The sequence below is a fragment of the Lissotriton vulgaris genome, chromosome 1_1, assembly GCF_964263255.1.
Source record: "Lissotriton vulgaris chromosome 1_1, aLisVul1.2, whole genome shotgun sequence".
NCBI classification, from domain to species: domain Eukaryota; kingdom Metazoa; phylum Chordata; class Amphibia; order Caudata; family Salamandridae; genus Lissotriton; species Lissotriton vulgaris.
Window position 1 is genome coordinate 1,077,457,436 of NC_141685.1, and position 23,368 is coordinate 1,077,480,803.

The 23,368-nt window shown below is 48.3% G+C and overlaps 1 protein-coding gene across 1 annotated transcript in view; it reads right to left on the minus strand.

The window, feature by feature from the left end:
- Positions 1–5,854, minus strand: part of LOC147748602 (uncharacterized) — a 555,404-nt gene extending 549,550 nt beyond the window's left edge. The window contains exon 1 of the mRNA XM_086936465.1: positions 5,728–5,854. The gene's annotated coding sequence lies outside the window, so the exon portion shown is untranslated. The remainder of the gene's footprint in view (positions 1–5,727) is intronic.
- Between the last annotated feature and the right edge of the window lie 17,514 nt (positions 5,855–23,368).

Here is a 23,368-nt window from a genome sequence, read left to right on the forward strand (position 1 = left end):
TTTGAACCGGATATACCTCGGCACATGCTGTCATTTGTTGTACTCCAGCAAAAACTATATATGGACTCACTATCCATTGAGGAACGCACTCTGAGGCTTTGCTGGCGACGATATCACAGTAGAATTAGGATGCAGCGCCCTTACGCCCCGGAGATACCCTTAGGTATGTGTACCGCCCTCCCACATGGTGGTGATTGGTCGGCGCTTGCGGAATGGGAGTCACTTGGCATACAGGTAGTAGGAGACCTATACGAAGATGGCGCTCTACTGCCCTATAGTGGACTGCAGGAGGGATTTGGGCTCCCGCAGGGACAATACTTACTTCATACAGCCCTGATAGCTGCCATCCAAAAGTACTGGGGAAGGGGCCTGTCGGAACAACCGGTGAGCTCAGCATACCAATATGTAGTAATGGCAGCGGGCACCTATAAGGCCGTCACCTACTTATATAGATGCATGCTTGGGGAGGGTTTGCCGCCACTGCAGAAGATACGTGAGCAATGGATGACAGATATTGATAGAGAAATACTGGACTCGGCCTGGTCACAGATGATTAAGAGGGCATGGAAGAGCACGAGAAATTCCAGATTCCAATTAGTTCATTTCTTCATACTGCACAGGGCATACCTTACCCCGGCGAAGATAAATCAATATTTTCATGTAGATGCAGCACAGTGCCCCCGCTGTACGTTAGTGGATGCGGGCATTTTGCATATGCTATGGGATTGTCCACAATTGGGTACATACTGGGAGGGTGTGGTGGTACTACTAAGTATTATTACGGAGCGGCAGATTGCTCCGGACAAGGGTACTTGATTACTACATTGGTTCCCCCACACTAGCAAGACAAAAATAACTAGTAAATTCCTGGATTTGGGATTAGTGCTTGCCAAAAGGGAAATCACAACTAACTCACTGGAAGGCTGCAGGAGGGCCAAGCTTCGCCAGATGGAAGGCTGCGTTGCTTACATGGGCGGGGAGTGAGAACATAGCTCACATGCAGAAGGCCCAGAGATCCCACAATGATAAGGCACTAGAAGCAGCGCGGGCATGGGAAGGCCTGGTTGCAGATTTGAAGGCTGTAGATGCGGACTCTGATTCGGAATCAAGCGAACATTTAGGAGATGGAGCCTCGTTAAATGATTGTGCCAATAAACAGATATAGGAACGTGAGATTGTGCTCCCTCCCTGCTCTAGTCATGTTTTTATACACTGACATATGTATGGAGCCCCGGTTGACTAGTACTGTTCCAGTTTACTATTGTGATATGTTCAGCTGTTGTGAATGACACACCAGTGAGAGGGGGTGGGTTGAGGGAGGGATGTGGGAGGGTGGGATAGTTTGATTTATTACTATATGGCTCTGAAGCTCAAGCATACATATGATGCAGTTGGGTATTCTGGTGCTAACATGTCAATATTGAGGCTACTAAGCCGTTACTTAACGATTGAACATTACTCATCCTGGCCTCTTATCCTACGTGTGTTATTGCATGTCGCTTGAGTTTACCACTGCCTAAGAGAGATCGATGAGCACATACTGGTATATTTGATCATTATGTAAGTTGATTGTGGTGGAAAAAACACAATAAAATTTTTTTTTTTAATGGTTTGGTCTTCTCCTGGAGACCACTGTGTATTTGTGCTTACGTGTGCTATTTCCTAAATATTGTGTATATTGTGTTTATATCTCAGGGTAGGAGATAATACAACGTGTTAGTGAGTGTTTGTAATAAAATACATATTTTTATAACTACACTGTGTGATTCTTTTTCACCTATACCATAAGATTAAGTACTGGTAAAACAAGCCGCTTTACACTCCTTCTGGACTAAGCCTGAAGGCTGCTCCCCACAGCTACCACTTAGAGAGTTTTCTACGGTTGTCTAAAACCACTAAAATCACCATAAGGGTAGTCTGCATTAGTGCAGGGTGCTACACTTACATAAGTGAGCGCCATATACTAAGCTAGCCTCTCACAGAGACCTTCTGAGATGTGCTGCTACCACTGCCATCACCTTTGTGAAGACCCGAGGTAAAAATTCAAGACCTTCCTAATTACAGGGTGATACGAAGTAACCTCATGCATTGGAAGGCCTTTTGGGGAGGAGAGTTCCCATTTAGGAGATGTATCTAGGCCAGTACCCTCCTGTAGGCCCACAAATTCTTGTTCAGGGTAAACAAGCTCATCCTCATCAGCCTCCTCATGTTGATCTTGATACTTTTCCTCCTCGATTAACCTCTGTGCTTCCCTTATAGACCTCATACTCTGGATTGGCATCGGCTGCACAGGACACGGCGCCAACAACTTCTGAATTGGTGTTGAAGGAATGTACACAGGGATAGTGGACGATGGAGAAGATCCATCTAGCAGAATTGCACTGGCGTGAAGAACCTCTGCGTAGGGAGAGGCAAATTCCCTGTAGCCATTGGCATGAAAGGCATTAGAGGTACCGGAGGGAAGTGAGGTGGCAAGTCTACCAGGGAGTATGCAAGCGGACTCATCGGGCCAACCGGCGCACCAGAACGGTTAGCCGCTCTGGCAAAACAAGCCAAACATTGCATTGAGGAAATGCGACGGATCTGTACCCGGAGTAGGAAAGGCAGGAAACACTGGATCCGGTGCTGCGGGTTCTGAGATCGCTCGAGGAGGCAAGACAATCGGCTCCGGTTGCGGTGCCGGAGACCCTGGAGCCAGAGGTGTAGTGGCCGGCAGCGGAGGCGTTGTTTTTCTCAGCGGCAGTGAAGACACCGCTCTCAGAGACGGGGCTGGAGTCACATCAGGAGAAGGAGAGACTTCATCCTTGTGATGATGAGACTTTGGCGTTTCATGCTTTGACGACCGACGTCGAGATCCATGGCAGCGCTTCTTTTTATGCTTCCTCCACGACTTAGAGGTATGCAGAGTCGGCAACTTGGACAGGAACCTCGCCTTCCTTCGACCTCTCTTCTGTGTTTTTTACCTTTGCCATGAACAGTTTGGCTTCCCTTTCCTTCAAAGCCTTGGGGTTCATGCGCCTGCATGACGAACACTCCTCGACATCGTGGACCTATGACAAACACCACAACCAGGTATCATGAGGGTCAGTAATAGACATATAAACTCCACATTCCCTGCATGGCTTAAATCCGAACTTCTTCTGTGTAACCATGGTCGGTGCTACAAATACCCGGAGACATTCAAGAAGGAAACTCCCAGAAATGGACAGCCCTGAGAAAAAAAGCATTACACGTCAACGGCACAGAAAAAAGAGAACTGACTAAAGCACTCCGAAGAGGTTTTCTTATGGCTCCAATGACATTGTGGGGAGTCTCATGCGGAGCCGTTCCTCTGCGACGTCCTCGTCGACGTGGGATAGCTGTGAAGAAAAGTTTCAGTCGAATGCTACGCATGGGGGTAATTCAAAGGTGAGGAATCCATAGGCAGATGTATCCATCAAAAAGTACACAATTAGAAGTGTAATATAAAAAGTTTGCGCTAATATAAATGTTCAAAAAAGAAGAAATAGTACCTCAATCACAGCACGAGACGCGGATGGACACTAACTCAGTGTAACACCCCCTTTTAGATATACCAACCTAGGAGCAATAATAAAGTATTTTAGCCCACTAGCAAGGTATTTTAATCACCTTAACCCACTCCACCACACTGTACACCACACATAGTCTTCCACTAAAAGCGCTCCTATGTATTTTTCCACAAGTCGCAGCACTGCCCAGTTCATAGAGAACTGGGATGGCCCCAATCATGAAGCATGTCACCGTGGGGAAACCCTGGTGAGTGAGGGGACTCAAGAAAGAAATTTCTCTCTCCTGAAGGCAATTTCTGATGATAATGATTGGAAGCCTTTTCCTTTGACTAGGTCCTTAAACCCGAGACCTCGGGTTTCATTTGGAGGATATCGTTTTTTGGCAGGGCACGCTCCTGTTAATGCACTCATGCTTCAACAATCTTGCTGGCTCTGTCACTAACCTGTACCTCAGTCAGCCCGACTACTCAGAGACTCTTCTGTGAGGCTTGCCCAATGCTGGTCAGTGCTGCCAGCGGCAGCACTCGAGTCTGCGAGTCAGCTGCCCTGTTGTCTCTTAATCACACCAAATGTCATACAAATGATTTAAAGTTCACTCGTCCAAAGTGCACTAAAGGTGCCTGAAAGTGCCACGTTGAATGCAGTCAGAGAAGAGAATTCTCCGAAGAACCCTTCAAAGTTAATTTACCACTAAATATGGAAAAAACTGCACTCAAATTGCTCTTCTTTAATTTCACCACTGCCCCACCTCATCTCACTTGCCGGCCTATGGCACAGGGAGACAGCTCAACTGGCCTTTCCTCCGCCAGGGCAGGCTCGAGTATACCCAATAGGACTTTACTGTATTTTCAGTGGTCTCGCCTCAGATAGGATTGCCTCTTTTCCATGGAAAAAATACTTACCAGTTGCTGTTGTTTTGAGAGTCTGACAGGTCCGGGTTATGATACTAAATAAGATTTTAAACCAAACCATATAATTTTTTGTAACATTACTCTTTGCCTTTGTCTCCTTTCATTATTAACCACAAATTTTTAAAGTAGCTTAGAACACATTAAAAACTACATTCTATTTATATTTGCTGTTTGAAGAATGTAAGGATAATGGATAAAAATACCTTCTTTTAGTGATTTGGCTTGTTTTTGTACTAACCGAGACATAAAAATACTGTTGGTGCTGGGAGAAAACTAGCCAGGTGGCAACCCTAGCATCAGGAGTCTCCCCTCCCAGATCATTTCACCACCACCCAGAATGGGGGCTGCAAGCACTGAACCCTTCTCTTGCCCTCCATGTGTGTTGCAAGAGCAGGTGCTGAGCTGCAGTGCCTTGTGTCCATCCCAGGTGAGTGGAGCAGCCTTTGAAGGACATTGACGTGACCCAGCCTGCTGTGAGACTGAGTGACGGTATAACCTCCTAGTTGTACTTACTACGCTAGGCTATAAAACTTGCTTTTTAGGCTAGCACAGTCATGAATGATCAGAACAATGAGATAATCTGAGCATCGGCAGTGCCTGCCTTCTGTAACTGAGAACTGCAATTACACAGGCTGTCTCCGGTTAGTGCCCTTCCATTTTTGGTACTACAGAGCAGTTTTAAGATCTTCTTAGAGTTTCTCATTGCTCAAATGAGTGTAATGTCTAATATTTAAATGTTTCCCTCTTCTTCATTGCTTGATTTTGCTTGCGAAAAAGTGTCACTCATAGTTGTTGAAATGTCACTCATAATTACACTGAAATTATGAAAATGTCACACATAGCAAATCTGAAACCTTGGCAGCTATGTGATCATCAAGACACTACAGACTGCTCATGGCCACGCCCAGAATAGCTAATACTGTGTCTAGTGTGGGTGTAAGTGTTTGCTACAGTGCCCGAGCACCGGGATTATGAGGCATTTGGCACTTTATAGGAGAATAGAAGGGTGGGTTTTATGGCTCAATATGTCAAAGGTCGGCAGAGTTCATATCCAATTAAAGTAACTGAAGGCAACTAATAATGAGCTAATCTTCCAAACAATCAAAAACGTTCTCGAGGGAGAAATGGCTCATCCCTCGCTAGATTAAAAGGGGGGTCTTTTTCCTGCTACTACCAAAGCATTAATTTCCCAACATACGAACTAGAAGCGTCTGCAGGATTAATCTGCCGGTAATTGAATTCACTATCTGAACAATTTCCTCACCATGAGACCTGCATACTCTCACCTGAGTCTCTCAACACAGACTGCCAAGGAAAAGCAGTTCGCTCCCCTACTCCAGACCTGTTGGTTCTCGCTAGGATTTATTCACCTGCACCACGCGCAGGATAAACCTCCTTCGCGGGCTGCCTGCCAACGACTAAACTACCACTCACTCTGAAAAGAATCCCTAAACAAACCCCTCCTACAGAAGGAAGGTACCAAGCAGAGGCCTGAGATCACACAGATCTGCCTAGAAGGAACTCCCACCGAGCCCAGCATCCTCATTTAGGGAATCGCCGATTCGCCAGAGGTCGCAGCTACGACCCCTGGCTTCCTAATGCGTTTATTCCCTTTGAGACCCCCTAGTATTTTTCCAAACTCAACCCATATCTTAGCGATCACATGCCAGCACCACACTCGCTATCAAGGATTTGTGTTTAATTTCGGTAATTCAAACCAATCTGTTTATAATTGCGTTGTAATGAGTGCGTTAATGCAGATGTTTGGTAGGATAAATAAACTAGATGGAATTTAGGTTGAAGGGGCATAGTTCCAAAGAAGCAGAAGTTGTGGTCTTTGAAATAAAGCATGGACAATTTGAAGGTATACAATAGTATTGAATAAGGCGGACAATCATGCAAATTAAAGTAGGCTATACTCTGAGGAAGAAGGCAAGCTAAAAAGGGAAGGCAAGGGGAAGGTCATTCCATATAGAGAAGAGTTGAACAATTGTTCGTTTTAAATGAAGGGCAATATTCAGGCAGGGATTTAGGAAAATAGTAGAAGGTGGCTTAGTGAGGCTACAATGATGTAAACCTAGAAAGAAACAAAATTATTTGTGAGTGATATTGTGTATTGTATTGTATCATTTGTATAGCGCTTGCTACTCTTTGGGGCATTAAAGTGCTTATCCACGGAGATAGCACAATACACCAAAAGGTGTGTAATTGGAAGTGTGCTGGCTTTGCTTTGAGGCGAGTCACTGTGGGAATTCATTGTTGTGTATCATGACCACAGACATGCGGTTATTGTTGAAAGGATGCTGCACTTGGCGGTATTATGGATGAGGAAGTGTGTGACATAGACGTGCATTTTTTATAGTTTGTGGTATACTGGCATTACTGATTTGCTGTGCAGGTCCTTGAATTGTGTTGCTATTTTTTATGTTCTCAAGTCCATTTCCTGTGGTCCCTTTATTGTGTTGGTATTTTCTTTTCTTAATCCTATTTACTGCACTGTTTGTGGCAGAAGGTTGTTCACTCTGTGATCTTATGTGTGAGAAGGTGTTTCTGACCATCTGAGGTGCCTGGATTTTTCGGGTTTTTTTCACCTGATTTTTTTATCTTTTATGGTGGGAGAACCTCATGCTGGGATTTACCCACAGTAAACTCATGGTAAAACGGACTGCATGTGTTTCCCACCGATGTCCACCTTGTGAGAAAAGGCCATTGTGATGCAGCCAGGGTAAGGGGCACCGCACTGGTTACATGTGGACACGTGGGTCAGGCCGTCGCGCTCCCCTGTGAAGGTGCCTTAGCGGCCCAGGACCGGAAATGAGCATCCTGGGACCGGTTTCGGGCTAACAGTCCTCCTCAGCCAGGCTAGCTTGAATCCAGTGGCAAAGTGAGCAAGGGACCCACATCTGGGCATACCCTGCCAACTTAGGGAGAAGTGAGCTAAAGAATGATGATGGATTCAACCCAGATCTGTAACTGGGGGTAAGTGTCTGAAAAGTTTCAGTGCTCCATCCATCACCTCCTTGTGTTTGCTTTGTTCGTCCTAAGTCGGCAGAATGTTTTTCATGGAGCACGCAGCACTCACATGAAAAATAACACTGCCTGTCCATAGTTTTTGAGCACATTTGACCTGACAGCTGGCTACTGGCAGATCAGACTAGCTGATGATGCAAAGCTAAAGACAGCATTTTCAACCCCTGGTGGACATTATCAGTGTGTGGTAATGCCCTTTGGTCTGAAAAATGCACCTGCCACATTTCAAAGGTTGGTGAACCAAGTCCTCTCAGGTCTGGATGACTATTGTGCAGCTTATCTAGATGATATTGCTGTCTTTAGCTCCACCTGGGAAGATCATCTGATCCACCTGAAAAATGTTTTGGAGGCCCTGCAAAAGGCAGGCCTAACTATCAAGGCTACCAAGTGCCAGATAGGGCAGAATCAGGTTGTATACCTGGGCCACCTTGTAGGTGGAGGCCAGGTTCAACCATTGCACAGCAAGATCCAGACCATAATGGACTGGACTGCTCCAACCACCCAGACTCAGGTCAGAGCTTTCTTGGGCCTGACTGGGTATTACAGGAAATTTGTCAAGGGGTATGGTTCCATAGTGACACCCTGTGAGAAGTTGGCCTGATATATAGTGCTCACTATTCTAGTGATCACTGTGTATCATACCAAACGACCCTTATTGATGATTGGTTGTAAGTCAACCTTATAGACCAGCTATCCTAGTAGCGTGGACAAAAGCAGTCTTTAGGCTAAACTCTAGCGGGCGTGTTAAGCCAGCTGTTTTACCATCACATATACCCCTTGAACACCAAGTGAAAGGACACCACACAAGTTGTTATAAAAATAAAGGATATTATTAATAACAAGTCTACCCTGAACTCTTTATGAGTCAGGGAGCTAAGCACAAATACAAAACTCTTACGAAAATACTTCAAGTTGCACAATTTACACAAATGCCCGAGGGGCACGAAAAACCATATACACTAAAAGTGGAATGTGAAATACTAGCAGGTAAGTAACTCGATCCAGAGGCTTAAGGATCGCTAGGACTACACTACTGAACCCTAAGGTTAGGAGCAGGAGGCCTAGGGAGATCGGGTGCAGAGTGTGCACTCTCACGCGGGATGCGGGACTAAGTCTATGGAGGCTAGTATTTCTAAAGTTACTGTTTTCGGACGAATCCGACTAGGTAGACTTAAAACGAAAAAGGATCTGGACACTTGGATAGTGAACCTGCGTTGGAGCATCGAAATGCTCGGGTTACCTAGCCCAGGGGCTGCGGCTGCATAGGGTTCAAAAGACGTCGGGAATCCTCGTTGTAGTCTATGGAGCCTGAAAGAAGAAGTTCCTGGCAGGCGACCAGTGAAGATGTTCGGTGTGATCCAAGCCTGGATCGGTGATGGAGACGACCTGAAAGCAGAGGGGACTCAGTTCTTAATCACTAGCCAGTGATTGTGTGGGCACCAGGAGGGCACCGGATGAGGTCACCACGATCAGGTGAGTGGGCGACGCTGGACTCTGCAGTCACACGGGCAAGGAGGCGTTGTCGGCGACCAGGCTGGAGGTGCGAGCTGTCCCACAAAGGGTGTCTGCTGTCGGCGATGCTGGAACCAGGATTGGAGCAACAAACCTTGGCAAAGGCAAGCCCACGCGGTGGAGTCAAGATGGCGTCTGGAGTGGACCAGGAGGGTCCGGGGTGCTCCACTTTTGGAAGGGAGCAAGGGCCAGTCTGGAGCAACCAGACCAGCGGGGAAAACATCGTGGTACGTCGTCAGGAGGGTCACTGGCCAACGGGCAAGTGACCGGACAACGTGGCAAGCAGCAAAGAGCAGAAGGGCTCCACGCAGATCTCGTGGATACTGGGGGGCTGGACTTCGTTGCTGGAGCTGCTCTGGGTTGGGGCTTCTCAAACCCCAGTGCACTCACTCGAGGATCCCTCGGCGGTCGTGCTGGTTAAGCGTCGTGCAGGTTTTGAAGATGGCCGGTCCCTCAGGTCTTGTCACACCCACGAATCTCAGCTGGGCTGATGATGCAGGTAGAGGTCAGAGATGCCAGGGAATCCGGGTCTCGTCGAGCTGGTCAGTCTTGATCCGGAGGATGGACGTGCAGCAAACCGCGATGCTTAGGTGGTGCCTGCGGGTGCAGGGTGGCTACTCCTTAGCCACAAGGGAGAGTCTTCAAAGAAAGTCAAGAGTTCCTTTCGTGGAAAGTAGTTCAAGATTCAAGATTATCCAATTTGGGAAGGGGGCCCGCTCCTACCTTTATCCTAAGAAAAGGGGCTGGCACGCGACTAGGTCCTGCCCATGGGTGGGACCAGGAGGGGGGTGGTTACACCCCTCTCCTTTGTCCGGACTCTCCCCAGCTCAGGGGCTGGGGTGCCCCTGGAACTGGTTTGAGCCGGCATATGCACAGTGAGCACCGGGGTGCCACTTGCAGTCACCTTCCTCTCAGCCCTGCCTACCTGGGATACACAAAACCCTGTCTGGGATGGTGCTAGCACCGCCCCTGACAGGAAACCCTTTGTCCGAGCTCTCCTCGCTGGAAGGACTCCCAGCAGCAGGAGGTCAGACTTATGTCTGTGGTGGCAGCATCCATTTTGTGATGCTGAGGCTCGAGTAAACTTTAACCGGGGTTCACAGTTACATATATATAATACAGTAATGTTGGTGGTAGCGTTTCTCAATGAGAGAAAACGTCCGCACCTTCTGTTGGAGACTATTTCCTCTGGGCAGGTCGTGTGTGAAATATCAAGGAAAGAGGTGCACTGAGAACCCGGTAAGACACCCACCACCCGGGGTGTTACACAGAGCAACTTAATGCTCGTATCAATACTCAGAAGAAAACCAAGTTACACTAAGCACCCTCTTTGAAGTCCAATGTCAAGGAACAAACATTCTTTTTTGTTTCCAAATACAATATTAATATTATAGTTCTTTTTCACCAGTTTCAACAATCAGTTCATAAGTAATAGGGAAGCTTCAAAGCATGGATCCAAAACCGTATGTAGTTCTTTCAAGATCTTTATTTCAAACACATTAAAAAAAATTTTTTCCAGCTTTGCACTGCCGACACGTGTTTCGCCCTCTGGGGGCTTTTTCAAGGCAATCTAGATGTGGATGGGCAGGTCTTATTTCCGAAAGGTTCTTGTCAAATAGGCGAAGCAGGTATGATGTGGCAATCTTAACAATCCTATTAGTTAAGATGCTGACAGTTACGCCGATGTAGGTGTAAGTTACAGTTTGATTGTCAAAAGGGTCGCGTAAGTCACTTTGTGGAGATCAGTTCTTTATATTCTAGTTCGTTGAGCTTATGAGGCACAGATCTCCACTGCTGGGCGCCCAGCAGTGGAGATCTGTGCCTCATAAGCTCAACGAACTAGACTTATCAAGGTCTACGGGACTCCAAACTACATGAATATAAAGAACTGATCTCCACAAAGTGACTTACGCGACCCTTTTGACAATCAAACTGTAACTTACACCTATATCGGCGTAACTGTCAGCATCTTAACTAATAGGATTGTTAAGATTGCCACATCATACCTGCTTCGCCTATTTGACAAGAACCTTTCGGAAATAAGACCTGCCCATCCACATCTAGATTGCCTTGAAAAAGCCCCCAGAGGGCGAAACACGTGTCGGCAGTGCAAAGCTGGAATTTTTTTTTTTTAATGTGTTTGAAATAAAGATCTTGAAAGAACTACATACGGTTTTGGATCCATGCTTTGAAGCTTCCCTATTACTTATGAACTGATTGTTGAAACTGGTGAAAAAGAACTATAATATTAATATTGTATTTGGAAACAAAAAAGAATGTTTGTTCCTTGACATTGGACTTCAAAGAGGGTGCTTAGTGTAACTTGGTTTTCTTCTGAGTACAGTTACATACATGTCGTGTCCCTCTAGAAGGGTGGAATGCTAACCCCGTCGCCAGAATTGGCGAGGGGTTAGTATTCCAATTCGTATGACACCTTACTCGACATGTTTTGATAAAGCGATACCAAAGTTAGCAAATAACCGCGAGGATTATAATGCACTTAAGAGTATATGGTACGCGTTATCATGGAACAGCTATTAGGACTTGGTTCCGCAAGCTGCAAATGGGCTCAGCTCATGCCAGAGCACCATCTCACATAATTCCAAGCACTCTGCCTTCAGGATTGATAAGGCCTGCCATAGGAGTGACTGATAGGAATCTATGTGTCCATTTTAGGGTTAGATATTGGAATACTATATCTAAAGCAAAGGGTGTTTACACCACCTTGCCCCAGCTGTCGTGTAGCCAGTTGTGTCAGATTTGAGTGGCCAGCCAGGGGTGGCATAATACATGCTGCAGCCCCTGGTAGGCCCTGGGGACACCTATGCCCTGGATACCAAAGGTATGATGTACAGGGTCTGATAAGGTGGCCCAGTACCAATTGGTAAATGCACCTATGGTACATGTGTGTCAATTTAGAGAGAGAACAGCTAGGCTGTGGGTCTGATTAGCAGGCCCACAGCCAAGGAAAGTCGTAAACCAGTGAAGCAAAAAGCAAAAATCGGGGGTGACCATAGGATTGCAGACCCCACTCTCCTACATAACCCCCCCCAAACTTAGGGACATTAAACTAACCTTGACCAGGTGAGTCTTCTTGTTCTAAGTGGAAGTACCGGGAGAGACCATCTGCATTACCATGGTCAGTCCCTGGGCGGTGCTCCACTGTAAAGTCCATCCCCTGTAGGCAAATGGACCACCTAAGAAGTTTGGGGTTTTCACCCTTCATCTGATTTAGCCATAAGAGGGGCTTATGGTCGGTCTGAATCTTGAAGTGAGTGCCAAACAAGTATGGCCTCAGCTTCTTCAGGGTCCAAACCACAGCAAAGGCCTCCCTCTCTATAGCTGACCAACGTTTCTCTCTAGCGGTCAGCCTTCTACTTATAAAAGCAATGGGCTGGTCATGACCATCAATATTCAGTTGAGAAAGAACAGCTCCCACACCCAACTCAGAAGCATCTGTTTGGACAATGAATGGCTTGGAGTAGTCTGGACTCTTGAGAATAGGTGCAGTGCACATGGCCTGCTTTAGGTCATCAAATGCCTTCTGACAGCTAACTGTCCACTGAACTTTCTTTGGCATTTTCTTACTTGTCAGGTCATTAAGTGGAGTCACAATGGTTCCATAATTTCTGACAAATTTCCTATAGTAACCCGACAGGCCCAAGAAAGCTCTGACCTGTGTCTGGGTGGTTGGAGGAGCCCAGTCCTTTATGGCCTGTATCTTGCTCTCCAAAGGTTGAACTTGGCCTCCACCTACAAGGTGGCCCAAGTATACAACTTGACTCTGCCCTATCTGGCACTTGGTAGCCTTGATAGTGAGGCCTGCCTTTTGCAGGGCCTCTAAAACTTTCCTCAGGTGGATCAGGTGATCCTCCCAGGTGGAGCTAAAGACAGCAATGTCATCTAGATATGCTGCACAGAAGTCATCCAGCCCAGAGAGAACTTGGTTCACCAACCTTTGAAAAGTGGCAGGTGCATTCTTCAAACCAAAGGGCATCACCACAAACTGGTAATGACCTCCTGGGGTAGAAAATGCTGTCTTGGCCTTGGCATCCTCAGCTAACCTGATTTGCCAATAACCAGCTGTCAGGTCAAATGTACTCAAGAACTTGGCAGAAGCCAATCTGTCAATGAGTTCATCTGCTCTTGGTATTGGATGGGCATCTGTCTTAGTGACAGCATTGAGACCCCTGTAGTCTACACAAAACCTCATCTCTCTCTTACCATCTTGGGTGTGAGGTTTAGGCACAAGAACTACAGGACTAGCCCAAGGGCTTTCTGAGGGTTCAATGACTCCCAATTCCAACATTTTCTGTACTTCTTGTTTGATACAGTCCCTGACGTGGTCAGGTTGCCTGTAGATTTTACTCTTTATAGGCAGACTGTCACCACTGTCCACCTCATGGGTGCACCAATTTGTCTGACTGGGTGTCAGAGAGAACATTTGTCTAAAGGATTGAAGAACCTGTTTACAATCCTCTTGTTGATGCTCAGAGAGGCTGTCAGAAAAGACTACACCATCTACTGACCCATCATCAGGGTTCTGAGTGAGCAGGTCTGGGAGAGGGTCACTCTCTTCCTCCTGTCCCTCGTCTGTAGCCATGAGCAAGCCCATGTCTTCCCTGTTGACAAATGCCTTGAGCCTGTTCACATGAAGTACTCTGTGAGGGCTCCTGGGAGTTCCAAGGTCCACCAGGTAGGTGACCTCTCCCTTTTGCTCAATAATGGTATGGGGTCCAGACCACTTGTCTTGGAGAGCTGCTGGGGCCACTGGCTCCAGCACCCACGCTGTCTGTCCTGGGTGATACACAGTCAGGACAGCCTTTTGGTCATGCCAAGCTTTTTGAAGTTCTTGGCTGGCCTCAAGGTTTTTAGATGCCTTCTCCATGTACTCTGCCATCCTGGAGCGGAGACCAAGTACATAGTCCACTATGTCCTGTTTAGGCTTTTTGAGAGGTAACTCCCATCCTTCCTTCACAAGACACAGGGGTCCTCTTACAGGATGCCCAAAGAGAAGTTCAAAAGGGCTGTAACCAACCCCCTTCTGTGGGACATCTCTGTAAGCAAACAGAAGGCAGGGTAAAAGGATGTCCCATCTTCGCCTAAGCTTTTCAGGTAACCCTTTTATCATCCCTTTTAGGGTCTTGTTGAACCTTTCAACAAGCCCATTGCATTGTGGATGATAGGGGGTGGTGAACTTGTAGTTGACACCACACTCCTTCCATATAGCAGTCAAGTATCCTGACATGGAGTTTGCACCTCTGTCAGAGACAACCTCCTTAGGAAACCCCCCTCTGGAGAAAACTCCAAGTAGGGCCCTGGCCACAACAGGAGCTGTAGTCGTCCTAAGGGGGATAGCTTCTGGATACCTGGTGGCATGATCCACTACCACCAGTATAAATCTGTGCCCAGATGCTGTTGGGGGGTCCATTGGTCCAACAATGTCAATCCCCACTCTTTCAAAGGGTACCCCCACCACAGGTAGTGGTATAAGGGGGGCCTTTGTTGTGCCACCTGATTTGCCACTGGCTTGACTGATGACACATGAGCGACAAAACTCTTTAGTGTCCTCAGACATATGAGGCCAGTGAAAGTGTGGGGCAAGCCTGTCCCAAGTCCTGTTCTGGCCTAAGTGACCTGCAAGGGGAATTTCATGGGCCAAGGTGAGAAGGAAACCCCTCAGAGACAAGGGGATGACCAGCCTCCTGGTAGCACCAGGCTTGGGGTCTCTTGCCTTAGAGTAAAGGAGTCCATCTTCCCAATACACTTTATGGGCACCTGTGGCATTCCCTGCAGCCTCAGCAGCAGCTTGCTGTCTGAGGGTTTCAAGAGATGAACAGTCTAACTGTGCTTGTCTCAAGTCTGCCCTGGAAGGTCCCCCTGTCCCAAGAAACTCAACCTGTTCAGGCTCAAGTTCTTCTAGGACAGTTCCTTCTGGGGTCTTTGGGTCAGTCTCCTGTGAGAGCTGATCCTCTCCTTGAGGCAAGGGGGAAGGCACTTCCTTAACCCTACTGTTCTTTCTCTTGGTGAGTGTCTGGTCCATTGTTCCAGGATCCAGCACTAGTTCAGCTGGGCATTTTTTGGCCTGTGACCTAGTCACAGCAAGGACATGTGCTGACAAACCTAACATTTCCACATGAGTCCTATACTCCACATCTGACCATAGGGAGGATTCCAAATCATTGCCCAAAAGACAGTCCACTGGGAGGTCTGAACTAACAACAACCCTTTTGAGGCCATTTACCCCTCCCCAGGAGAAATTAACAAGTGCCATACTATGGGTGGTAGTGACATTGCTAGCGTTGGTCACTAGGTAGTCTGAACCTAGTATTACCTGATCAGGGTCCACAAAGTTTGGTGTCATCATAGTGACACTGGCACAAGTGTCCCTGTAGGCCTGAGCCAATTTTCCATTGATTAAAGGTGTCTGCCTGTACTTGCCCAGAGTACTGGGACTTATTGTAGGGGTCAAATCCATGTCCCCAGTACAAACAAGGACAGCCTGGGTAGGTACTCTGACTAGGTCAGAGCCCGCCTCAGATACCAATGTCAACCCCACTAAAGTCTTAGGGGGAACACTACCACTACTAACTGAACTAGGGGTTGCAGATGCCTTAGGGGCAGTAGTGGTAGGAGCTGGGCCTTTCTTGGTGCACTCACTAAACCAGTGAGTATTACTTTTACAGTACTGGCACCATGGTTTCTTCTGACCATTGTTCTTCTTCTTTTGAGACTTCTGGGACCCACCCTCCTTAGATTGTTGGGGCCCTGTTGAAGACTTCTGGTCATTTTGTTTACTCTCATTACCCTTCTGGTCTGCTTTCTTCTGGCCACCACCCTGGTTCTGGTTCTGCTGCTTGACCCTTGTCCTGACCCATCTGTCTGCCTTCTTTCCCAATTCTTGGGGGGAGGTCAGATCTGAGTCAATAAGGTGCTGATGCAACAACTGATTTTGACAATTACTTAAGATTTGTTCTCTCATAATTAGATTATACAATCCTGTGTAATCAGTAACTTTACTTCCCAGTAACCAGCCTTCAAAAGCCTTAGTGGCACAATCTACAAAGTCAGCCCAATCCTGAGACTGAATTTTCTGGGTGTCTCTGAACAGCAACCTGTACTGCTCAGTTGTTAGGCCAAACCCATCAATCAGTGTATTCTTCAGGACTTGGTAATTGTTAGCATCCTCAGCTCTAGTAGTGAGGAGCTTATCTCTACCTTTGCCTTCAAAGGAGAGCCACAGAATAGCTGTCCACTGGTTCTGGGGGATGCACTGGACAGTGCAGGCCCTCTCCAAAGCAGTCATCCATTTGTGGATGTCATCCCCTTGTTTAAAGGGGGGCACTATTTTACTCAGGTGTCTAGTATCAAAACTCCTGTCCTTATCTCTAGGGATAATGCTGCCATCAGTGGGGTCTGCCCCACTCAATTTCTGCTCTCTGGCAAAGGCAAGTCTCTCTTTGGCAAGGGCAAGTTCTTCCCTCTCAATCCTCAGATTGACTTCCCTCATCTTAGCTTCATGCTCTCTTCTCTGAGGGGATGTCATCCCTCTGTGAGAAGATGCCTGAGAGCCATTGGTATGAATAGATCTGTTAGAGCCTCTGGAATGAGACCTAACTCGTCTATTCCCAATGTTAAGCCTGCCTGAGAGTGGGCCTGGGGGTCCCCCAGTTCCATTCTCATGCATGCTTAAGTTGGTCCTGGTGAGCCTACTGACTACTACCTGACCTTTGTCTGCCTCATCCCCTGACAACTCCTGTTCCTCTTCCTCCTCTTCACTTTCTGTTCCATTGAGGTTGAGGTCAGGGTCCCCAAGGGTTCCCTCTAAGGGGGGCATGCTCCCATCTGGATTAGAAGGGCCTGTGTTAGAAGCCCTCCTGGCATCATAAGTCTCTAAGAGACCTATCAGAAATGGGATGGTAGGGTTAGAACCCTGTTTTAGTTTCCTGGAGGTACACAATTGTCTCATCTCCTGGAAGCTAAGAGCTGCATATCTGGAAGTGACCCGTGGAAGGTCATCAACCACAAGGGGGCCCTCTGTGTTCCCTCCTGTGGTAGACATGCTTTTCTAGTGAGGTGTAAGTGGTGCACTTACCTACACTATGGGTTTACCTACTGATCCCTTGCTAAGAGTTGTAGTCAGGGTGTGCTAAGCCCTGTTACCCTACAACAGCTGGTTCAGTAGAACTCAGAGTATTCTAAGCTAAGTTATATGTACCTTGGTACTTATGTGATCTTTCAAATGATATTCTTAGGATACGTGTGTGATAAAACAACAGCAAGCTCAAATCCCAACCGCTGCACACCAATGTGGTAAGTTGGCCTGATATATAGTGCTCACTATTCTAGTGATCACTGTGTATCATACCAAACAACCCTTATTGATGATTGGTTGTAAGTCAACCTTATAGACCAGCTATCCTAGTAGCGTGGACAAAAGCAGTCTTTAGGCTAAACTCTAGAGGGCGTGTTAAGCCAGCATGTTTTACCATCACATATACCCCTTGAACACCAAGGGAAAGGACACCACACAAGCTGTTATAAAAATAAAGGATATTTATTATTAACAAGTCTACCCTGAACTCTTTATGAGTCAGGGAGCTAAGCACAAATACAAAACTCTTACGAAAATACTTCAAGTTGCACAATTTACACAAATGCCCGAGGGGCAAGAAAAACCATATACACTAAAAGTGGAATGCGAAATACTAGCAGGTAAGTAACTCGATCCAGAGGCTTAAGGATCGCTAGGACTACACTACTGAACCCTAAGGTTAGGAGCAGGAGGCCTAGGGAGATCGGGTGCAGAGTGTGCACTCTCACGCGGGATGCGGGACAAAGTCTATGGAGGCTAGTATTTCTAAAGTTACTGTTTTCGGACGAATCCGACTAGGTAGACTTAAAACGAAAAAGGATCTGGACACTTGGATAGTGAACCTGCGTTGGAGCACCGAAATGCTCAGGTTACTTAGCCCAGGGGCTGCGGCTGCATAGGGTTCAAAAGACGTCGGGAATCCTCGTTGTAGTCTATGGAGCCTGAAAGAAGAAGTTGCTGGCAGGCGACCAGTGAAGATGTTCGGTGTGATCCAAGCCTGGATTGGTGATGGAGACGACCTGAAAGCAGAGGGGACTCAGTTCTTAATCACTAGCCAGTGATTGTGTGGGCACCAGGAGGGCACCGGATGAGGTCACCGCGATCAGGTGAGTGGGTGACGCTGGACTCTGCAGTTACACGGGCAAGGAGGCGTTGTCGGCGACCAGGCTGGAGGTGCGAGCTGTCCCACGAGGGTGTCTGCTGTCGGCGATGCTGGAACCAGGATTGGAGCAACAAACCTTGGCAAAGGCAAGCCCACGCGTTGGAGTCAAGATGGCGTCTGGAGTGGACCAGGAGGGTCTGGGGTGCTCCTCTTTTGGAAGGGAGCAAGGGCCAGTCTGGAGCAACAAGACCAGCGATGAAAACGTCGTGGTACGTCGTCAGGAGGGTCACTGGCCAACGGGCAAGTGACCGGACAACGTGGCAAGCAGCAAAGAGCAGAAGGGCCCCACGCAGATCTCGTGGATGCTGGGGGGCTGGACTTCGGTGCTGGAGCTGCTCTGGGTTGGGGCTTCTCAAACCCCAGTGCACTCACTCGAGGATCCCTCGGCGGTCGTGCTGGTTAAGCGTCGTGCAGGTTTTGAAGATGGCCGGTCCCTCAGGTCTCGTCACACCCACGAATCTCAGCTGGGCTGATGATGCAGGTAGAGGTCAGAGATGCCAGGGAATCCGGGTCTCGTCGAGCTGGTCAGTCTTGATCCGGAGGATGGACGTGCAGCAAACCGCGATGCTTAGGTGGTGCCTGCGGGTGCAGGGTGGCTACTCCTTAGCCGCAAGGGAGAGTCTTCAAAGAAAGTCAAGAGTTTCTTTCGTGGAAAGTAGTTCAAGATTCAAGATTATCCAATTTGGGAAGGGGGCCCGCTCCTACCTTTATCCTAAGAAAAGGGGCTGGCACGCGACTAGGTCCTGCCCATGGGTGGGACCAGGAGGGGGGTGGTTACACCCCTCTCCTTTGTCCGGACTCTCCCCAGCTCAGGGGCTGGGGTGCCCCTGGAACTGGTTTGAGCCGGCATATGCACAGTGAGCACCGGGGTGCCACTTGCAGTCACCTTCCTCTCAGCCCTGCCTACCTGGGATACACAAAACCTTGTCTGGGATGGTGCTAGCACCGCCCCTGACAGGAAACCCTTTGTCCGAGCTCTCCTCGCTGGAAGGACTCCCAGCAGCAGGAGGTCAGACTTGTGTCTGTGGTGGCAGCATCCATTTTGTGATGCTGAGGCTCGAGTAAACTTTAACCGGGGTTCACAGTTACATACATGTCGTGTCCCTCTAGAAGGGTGGAATGCTAACCCCGTCGCCAGAATTGGCGAGGGGTTAGTATTCCAATTCGTATGACACCTTACTCGACATGTTTTGATAAAGCGATACTTGGTTCCGCAAGCTGCAAATGGGCTCAGCTCATGCCAGAGCACCATCTCACATAATTCCAAGCACTCTGCCTTCAGGATTGATAAGGCCTGCCATAGGAGTGACTGATAGGAATCTATGTGTCCATTTTAGGGTTAGATATTGGAATACTATATCTAAAGCAAAGGGTGTTTACACCACCTTGCCCCAGCTGTCGTGCAGCCAGTTGTGTCAGATTTGAGTGGCCAGCCAGGGGTGGCATAATACATGCTGCAGCCCCTGGTAGGCCCTGGGGACACCTATGCCCTGGATACCTAAGGTATGCTGTACAGGGTCTGATAAGGTGGCCCAGTACCAATTGGTAAATGCACCTAAGGTACATGTGTGTCAATTTAGAGAGAGAACAGCTAGGCTGTGGGTCTGATTAGCAGGCCCACAGCCAGGGAAAGTCGTAAACCAGTGAAGCAAAAAAAACAAAAATCGGGGGTTACCATAGGATTGCAGACCCCACTCTCCTACACACCCCTTAATGCCAAAGAAACTTCAGTGGACAGTCAGCTGTCAAAAGGCATTTGAGGACCTGAAGTAGGCCATGTGCACTGCACCTATTCTGCAAAGTCCAGACTACTACAAAGAATAATTTTTTCAAACAGATGCTTCTGAGTTGGGGGTAAGGGCTGTGCTTTCACAACTGAATAAAGATGATCAAGACCAGCCAGTTTTCTTTTATTAGCAGAAGGCTGGCCCCTAGAGAGAAACGTTGGTCAGCTATTGAGAGGGAGGCCTTTGCTGTGGTTTGGGCATTGAAGAAGCTGAGGCCATACTTGATTGGTACTCCCTTTAAGGTTCAGACAGACCATAAGCCCCTCTTGTGGCTAAAACAGATGAAGGATAAAAATCCCAAATTGCTCAGGTGGTCCATTTCCCTACAGGGTATGGACTTTACAGTGGAACACAGACCTGGGAGTAACCATGCCAATACGGATGGACTCTCCAGATATTTCCACTTAGAACATGAAGACTCAACTGGTCAATATTAGTTTAATGTCCCTGCGTATGGGGGGGGGGAGGTGTAGGCGAGTAGGGTCTGCTTCCTCTGGTTACCACCCACTTCTTGCTGTGATTCTCTGGTTGTTCGTCTTTTTTTTTTTTTAATAAATCTTTTTATTCATTATAGATAAACAGCACAGCGGTGGTTGTCACTTACAATCAATACAGTGAATTACAGATATTCCTGGTGAACCCTTCATTACATATCTTAGGTGGTTACAAGCAACTATTTAAATCATTCAATGATCACTCGGTCTTACTGTTGGGTCGTCATCCGGGGCGACATGTGGGGGTTCGCAGATATGACCCCTGTACTCGTTCCAGTTAGTCCATATGTCAATCCATTTCCGAGGACAGCCCCTGGCCACGTATACCGTCTTTTCCTGGAGCATACACCAATCCATGTCAGTTTGCCATGAGGTCAATTTTGGATGAGAGCTCGCCCCCATAGCCTGGCAATGTTCCGTTTAGCGATTGCAAATCCCAGCATGGCCCATAACCGCCCATGAGTGTTTAGGTCATTAGGCTCCCAAATGTTTAAGAGACACCTTTTTGCCTCTACTCTCAGTACCACCTCCCACACCTCTTGTATGCAGTGGTGAATGCGGCACCAGTAGTTTTGGATCTGCGGGCATTCCCACAGTATGTGGAAGAACGACCCCTCCGCCCCACACCCTCTCCTGCAGCGCCCATCCTCACTGCGGCCCATCAACCTCAGCCTAGTGCCCGATATGTAGACTCTATGGAGAATCTTGAGTTGAATCAGCCGCAGTCTGGCCGATATGGCCACCTCCTTTGGGGACGCCAGGGCAGACCTCCATTCCTCCTCATCAATTTCCAACCCGTCCGCCTCCCACTTCCCTTTAAGTAGCTGGAGTAGATCTGGGGTGTTGTTAATAATCTTCTTGTACGTAAGGGATATGGCATGTTCAGGCAGGTGGCCATCAAGGAGTCTGTCCTCCATGGGGGAGGCAGCAGGGGGCATGGTTCCCTGGGGAATATTAGATTGCAGTGAGTGTCTGACTTGTAAGTACATAAAATATTCTGTGCTGGCAAGCTCATACGTGCGCTGCAGTGAGTCAAAGGAGACGACCCCCCCCCCGGGCCCCACAGGTCACGGATATGGAAAATCCCAATGAGGTCCCAATTGTGAAACCCTTTTGTCCGACCAAGGGTACCAAGCTTTTCGGACACCCACAGCGGGGTAGCCATCGTTAAGGTGTTGGCCCATCCCAGCTTTCGCTGGACGGTATGCCATAGTTTGACCGAGTGATTGGTGGGCCCCGTGATGGGATACATGCCGAGTCTTTAGTATAGTGCAGCCTCAAAATTACCCCCAGGTATTAACCAGCGGTCCATTGCAAAGCCTGGATCGGCACAGTCTGCGTACGTGCTTTGATTAATGGCCAAGAGGTGGGCAGCCCAATAATATGACTGAATGTCCGGCAGTGCAATACCCCCGTCATACCAGCCCAGAGTGAGTTTCTTGAGGGAGATGCAGGGCATCCCCATCCGCAGCAGCTTTCGTAGAACGGACTCAATAGAAGCAAAATAAGATTGTGGGACCAAGTCAGGATGGTTCTGCAGGGCGTAAAGAAATCGCGGCAACGCCATCATTTTGAAGAGGGATGCCCGTCCAAGGAGGGATATCGGTAGCTTCCTCCACGATGCAGAGTCCCGCTGGAGACGCTGCAATAGGGGCAGGAGGTTACGTTCGTATCTGGTGGTCTGCTCTTTGGAGATAAAAATTCCCAGGTAGCGGAACCCATCCGTGGCGGTGGCGAGGGGACAATTCCGAGGGGGCACGGGAGGGTCTCCATGGAGGACGTACATTACTGATTTGCCCCAGTTAATACTGTATACCGAGTTCCTTCCGAAACTCATATATATATCCATGGCTACGTTAAGTGATTGGCGGGGTCGCGTGAGATAAAGCAGGATATCGTCTGCGTACAACGAACTCTTATCCTCCCACCCATCCGTCCAACGGATACCCTTCAGAAATAGGTCCTGCCTGATCCAGGCCGCAAGAGGCTCCAAGGATAAGGCGAACAGCAGGGGGGACAGGGGGCACCCCTGTCCCTCCCTGTCCCTGTCCCTGTCCCTGTCTCTAGATGGAAAACATCGGAAAGCTTGTTATTGACTGTCACCTGGGCCAGAGGCTCAGCATACTGGAGACAAATCCACCTCATAAACTCAGGGCCGAAGCCTAGCTTCCGGAGGACCGCCATCATATATGGCCATTTCAGGGTGTCAAATGCCATAGTGGCATCTAGCGAGACCACTACCGCATCCTCCCCAAGAGTGTGGCAGCGCCCCAGAACTCCGTGTAATCGCCGAAGATTAAGTGCCGTGTTACGGCAGGGCATAAAGCCCGATTGGTCCGGGTGGACCAGCGTGTGTAGGACAGGACGGAGTCGATTAGCCAGCACCTTGCCCAACACCTTCGGCTCTGCGTTGAGCAGCGAGATGGGTCTCTATGAGGCGCATGTGTCTCTAGGCTTGCCTTCTTTAGGGATGGCCACTATAGTGGCTATACGTTGGTCCCGCGGCAGTTGACCCCGATCTCTGCTTTCTTCGAACATCTGCTTCAGGTAAGGACTGATAGTATCAGCCTTGAGCTTGAAAAGCTCAATTGGCAGACCGTTCGGACCTAGAGTTTTCCCTGAGTGAAGGTCGCCGATGGCACGGCTCACCTCCTCGTCCTCCTCCGACAGGGCAGGTAGCCGGATGTCCTTCAGTAAGTCAGTGGAGTCTTCCTCCGGTCTATCTGACCCCCTGCTATAAACCTTCCGGTAATCCCGTTCAAACTCGTGGACAATATCAGCTGGGTCTGTGACCGTGACTCCTGAGTCAGTTCTGAGCTCCGTTACTACCTTTTGCATCTGCTGTTT